The 5372-nt window shown below is 46.5% G+C and overlaps 1 long non-coding RNA gene across 2 annotated transcripts; it reads right to left on the bottom strand.

The window, feature by feature from the left end:
- Window positions 1-982: 982 nt before the first annotated feature.
- Window positions 983-4515, bottom strand: LOC123090824 (uncharacterized). 2 transcript variants are annotated; one of them, XR_006442638.1, is made up of 5 exons: window positions 4388-4515; window positions 3831-3898; window positions 2234-3446; window positions 2047-2119; window positions 983-1379 (listed from the first exon to the last, which is right to left on the bottom strand). It is a non-coding gene; the product is annotated as an uncharacterized lncRNA (long non-coding RNA). The 2 variants fall into 2 exon arrangements; XR_006442628.1 differs by having other exon boundaries at window positions 2047-3446.
- Between the last annotated feature and the right edge of the window lie 857 nt (window positions 4516-5372).

Raw genomic sequence — 5372 nt, 5'->3', positions numbered from 1 at the left:
GTGGAATGTATATCAATTTGGACGTGTGTACGTGTGCACAGCCGCGGAGTATACTGTTCCTTAGGAAAATGAACCGTAATAATAAGTTGTATTCACTCCGTTCCTAAATATAAGTTTTTCTAGAGATTTCTCTACAAACTACATGTGGATGTATATAGACATATTTTAGAGTGTAGATTCACTCATTTTGTTTCATATGTAGTCCATTATGGGATCTCTTAAAAGACTTATGTTTAGAAACGGAAGGAGTGGAAGTCACATGTATGCAACTAATCAAGGAGTCATCGACCACTCGCATTCTAGGGAATGTTCTGCTGAGTATACTGTTCCTTCTCGTCTTCTAAGACGCCAAATACTACATCGAAAGGGAGTTGATGGATATAGAGGTTGTGGCAGTAGGCTGTGTTCCATATTTATATATGGTGCGTCAAAAAATCTGAAAAATATTCGCACAATTGTAATGTCTCCATTCGGGTTTATAAGTCGATGAGGGATTTTCTCTTCAATTTGACTAACGAAAGATATGCTATATGCTAAAAGTAATCTTTAGATTCATTGTCAAGTGAAATTTCTGTAGGTATTGCATCACCTAACATTTGAACCAGACCCTTGTTGAAATACATGACCATAGGCACACTACTAGGAAAAAGGCTACTAGCGGCGCGGGTAAAATGGCTACTAGCAGCGCAGGTACCCACGCTACTTGTATCGCGCTACAACTAATAGTTAGTAGTAGCGTGGGAGAAACCCACGCTACTACTAACTTTGTTAGTAGTAGCGTGTGCCACCCATGCTATTGCTATTGCAGACTCGCGCTACTACTAATGAAGTAGTAGTAGCGTGCCTACAATACCAGCGCTACTAGTATCCTAAATACTAGTAGGGCACTTTTTCCCAACGCTACTAGTAGTAAATTAGGAATTAAAATAATAAAAATAGATGTAGTATTCATGAACGGAGATCAGAGACACGTCCAGTGCAAAATAAATTTCACAGAACCATCTTAACACTTGCAGTGTTCATGGATGCAACATTCAACATCTCAACTCGAAGAGATCACGAGGACACACACAACCATCATCAAAAGGTTGGTACCTTCCCTAGCGTTTCACCACCAACCTAACTAGACCACTTCTCTAGATGTACGTACAAAGCATCATGGTCCTCCACCTTGAGGAACTCTGGACGGTGGCGTCATCCTCCACCTCAGTGACCTCCGAACGGTGGTGTCGAGGTCCTCCACCCCGGGGACCTCCTGCGTCGCAATCGCCTGGACGATAATCTGTATGGCGCGGTCGCGGGGCTGCACGGTGAAGTCGGCCTCCGAGTAGTTGAAAAGCACGACTCCCATCGGGCCGCAATAGTCCTCGTCGATCACCCTGCACCCAGTCAAGAAAGTGAAAACTCGTTAGTTCACGCCCTCGTGCAGATCCAGTAGGGCATTTTCTTCAATTATCTGTCTCTTTTAGTCTATTATGAATCTTCGAAACGGAAAAACACCTACTAAATGCATACCCTAGCTGTACGTGTTCATGCTATCTTCTTGTTTTGGTGCATTCAAGAAATACTAGTGTATTTGAGCTATATATGCTTGAAATATTTGACAGTTAACATCTGTTCAAAATTTATCATTTTATGGATAGGGAAATCGCCAACAAAGGACATCAGAAAATTGATTCCCACTGCTCTTTAAAACAGCGCCGGGGTCGACGTTGACTCTTGAGAGAGCACCAATTTAAATCGGGCGGGAAAATGTACAGAGGGAGCGATCCAAACGCTCTTATATTAGTTTACAGAGGGAGTAGTATATAAGGATGCCCATCATCTTGTGGAAAATGTACTAGCTACCAATAATGAACTATTCACGTTGACCAATTTAAATTCGAACAATTGTGAATAATGATTCAGCTTACACATATTATAAACAAAATGGTCAGCTCCATGATGTATCCATCAACTACCTAAATTTTAACATGGAAACCTTCCATAATATATAGACGGGAAAGAGATAGCAAAATGGATCATGCTTGAGATAGAGATTCTTACTGCAAATCTTGACAGAAGACATGACTTGCCAACACCTGAGTCTCCAATAAGCAATAGCTTGAAGAGGTAATCACTGCATGGTCAAATAAGAGAATGTTAGTCTCCAGCAAACACAGTGTGCAGAGAATAAAACAAGTAGTGGTGACATTTCCAAGATGATAAAAAAAGGGCAGCGCGCTGGACGTACCTCTGGCTTGCGCCGGGTTCGCGGAAGGGTCCGGCCACTTCCAAAGATGATAATAAGATACAATAACTATGTCCAGGCTTGGAAGATTAAAAATAAATTAAAAGAGAAATGTATTCAAGATAATAACACACAACAATTAGATGGAATAATATTGTCAGGCTTAGAAATGTAAGCAGCGACAGATGATGGGACATTTTGATGTTTAATACTCAGCCAAAATGCCAGTTTTGCTAAGCTAATAGATACCTATGTACTAGTGTGTGATTACTGTGATAGAATGTAAAAATAGTTCCCCTTGCAGCATTAAGATATAATGATATTGTAACATTGAATGAGTGGAGTGCAACCACAGTTACAGCGGTAACCGAACAAACAGTTATATCAGCCCATGACTATCACAGTTATACAACATGAAGAGACAGAGCATTTGGATGTGCTTGTAAAGGATGTTAAGCAGACTTGTGCACTTTACCCACATCTGCAGTGTGGAGACGGATTGGATCATGGATGCAAAGTGACTACGAAACTAGAGATGGTGCAAAGTGACATTAGCATACATAATTCACCAAAACTGACATATTCTCTATTCCTCCGTCTTGTTCTTTTACTGCCGTTAGATAGTAGTAGTAGGAATCTAAAATCCACAATAAACAACGCTGGAAACACTAATCATAACGACCGGGTAAAAAAAGAGTACATCCACCCAGCGGCATGGAGCGAGATAGGTGCACACAGCAAACGATTTCACATCAGATTTCACCTAATTTAAACACAAACTCTGCTGGAAACATTGCATTCCCCTCGCGGACACGATCCAGACAAAGAAAAAAACGACACGATTCTGCTGGGATCGAGAGTCAACCCCCACGCACGCCAGATCCAGCGAGATCTCAGCCCAAAAGCCCCAGCCCCGATCGGAACTGCTGGGGGCGAAGCAGAGGAGGGAGGGACTTACTACTCAGGATTCATGGCGGGATCTGGGCGCTCCCACGGCGTCCAATCTCTCTCGCAAGCAGGAGGACGGGGATCGGCTTGTCGGCGGGGATCCAGATCGAGTCCTGGGCAGGCGAAGGCAGGCGGCCTTAGGACTTCCCCGAGTTCTTGGCGTCTCGCACTTCATGTGAATCAATCAACAATGCGCTGGGAGAGGACCTGGCTCCAGCAGGCCAGCCCGATTTTATTGGTCGTTGTCTTGTGAACGGCCTTCTTCTTCCTGTCATCAGTGGAAAACTAAGTAGGAGTATAACAAGATGCGAAAGGATTCATGTTTTTGTAGTCTGAAGCGTCCAATAAATGGCACTCAGTGACTAATAAATCTAGAAATGCAACACCAGTATGTTTGGATGATAATCAATATGCTTAGTGAGCACGCTTCAATTTTGGCATTTCTACAGAGAGAGAGCAGCAACGATCCACGGGGCATAAATCAGTCATTCTGAAGAAACATTCTAGGTCTGAGGCAATCGATTCACAGAGACAAAATGGGTATCTGTAGAAACACATAACGTGCTGAAAGCAGGAAACGCTACTGCTGGTAGCAAAACCAATATAGCAATACTTATGGAAGACAGTAACAAGGTTAAACAACCAAAAGCACCTGCGCACGCTGCCCTTGCCCCCGGTGCGCACGGCGCCGACCACCTTCTTCAGCTTGTCGACATTCATCTGCACGAAACACACTTGTTTTAACAACAGCTGGGCAGGGGAGCAAAAAAGGGATCTAATTAGAGCTAGCTGTGGAAGCAGAGCACGAGGCATGGCAGTGTCCAGTCACTGGCTACTCAGGCCGCGTGTGCTCTTCAGCCAAGAAGCATAGCCATGGCTCAGCCGTGAGTTCGCAAATCCAGCAGCTGACGATTCATCCTAACCTACCGACCCCCAATCCACCTTGAACGACGAAGCAGCGGCCAGATCGAATCTCACGAGCGCATACCCCTCCGGCGCCTGCCTACCCGTCCGCCGGGCAAATCCAACCTAACCCGTGGAGGGACCAAGACGGCAGCCAGCGAATCTGCATGAAGGACAGATCGACGGCGCCGCACCATTCCTCTCTGACCATCGACCCGCCCGCCCGCGCGCCACGCGATCAAACTAAAAGCTGCGGCGAGAGAGTAGATCCGCAAGGGGAGGAGGAGATGGGCGCTGGGGTCTCACCTTGGGCAGCCGACGACGGTGGCGAGGGGAATGGGGGGATTAGCGGGAGAAGATGAGGAGGGGTCGGGAGGCCAACCACTGCGAAAGGGTGGGTGGTGGAGACGGCGGGGAGATGAGCCGGGGTGGGGTGGACCGAGGAACATGTGAGTTCGTGGTGGGGTGGACACGCTTAGTAGTAGCGTGGGGGTCTTACCTGCGCTACTACAACTTACTTAGTAGTAGCACCGGTTTTATATCCATCGCTAATACTATGGCCTATCTCGGGGCATTGTTGGAGACCACTTAGTAGCAGCGCGATTTTTATACCCCTCGCTACTACTAATTAGCAGTATCGCCCATTTTTAAACCGCGCTACTGATAAACTTATGCAAAGATTAGTATGTTCTACTATCTTTCTAGTTTTGTCAGATCGATGTCTACAATGGCTTATACCTTATCCTTTCTTATATGAATGAAAAATGTATTACCATGCAATTTTGTTGTTGTTGTTTCACAGTTCTGTATCTATAGCTATTTTCAATGGTCTATTTATGCATAATTGCACCATGCGTGCTCCATTTCTGTTTGGTACTTAGGGCATCTCCAGCCGTTCGGCCCCCAGGCCCTCCAGGGCGTGCCGGCGCTAAACCGCGCATTGGGGGCGTGATGCCCCCCAGTCGCGGCGCCCCATGTTTTTAAAAAAAATTCAAATACGGCACAAATACGACTGAAATTTAAGCAAACATCGGCCAGTTCGTTCAAACTTAAACATATTTTACAAAAAAGGAAAAAAACTTCGGCGAGCTACCCCCGCCGTCCCCCTCGCCGCCCGCCTCGCCGCCCGCCCACGCGGTTTACATGCCGAGGAGGCGGTAGAACCGCGTGTAGTCGCCGCCGTCGTCATCGTCGCCGTCGTCGTCGCCGCCGCCCCCGCCTGCGCCTCCGTCGCCCCTGCTGCATCTCTCCCCCGGTTGGCGCGGCGGGTTGGACGGTCCGGGGGCGTCGT

The sequence above is a fragment of the Triticum aestivum genome, chromosome 1A (assembly GCF_018294505.1).
Source record: "Triticum aestivum cultivar Chinese Spring chromosome 1A, IWGSC CS RefSeq v2.1, whole genome shotgun sequence".
NCBI lineage: Eukaryota > Viridiplantae > Streptophyta > Magnoliopsida > Poales > Poaceae > Triticum > Triticum aestivum.
This window is presented reverse-complemented; position numbering and strand designations above follow the sequence as displayed.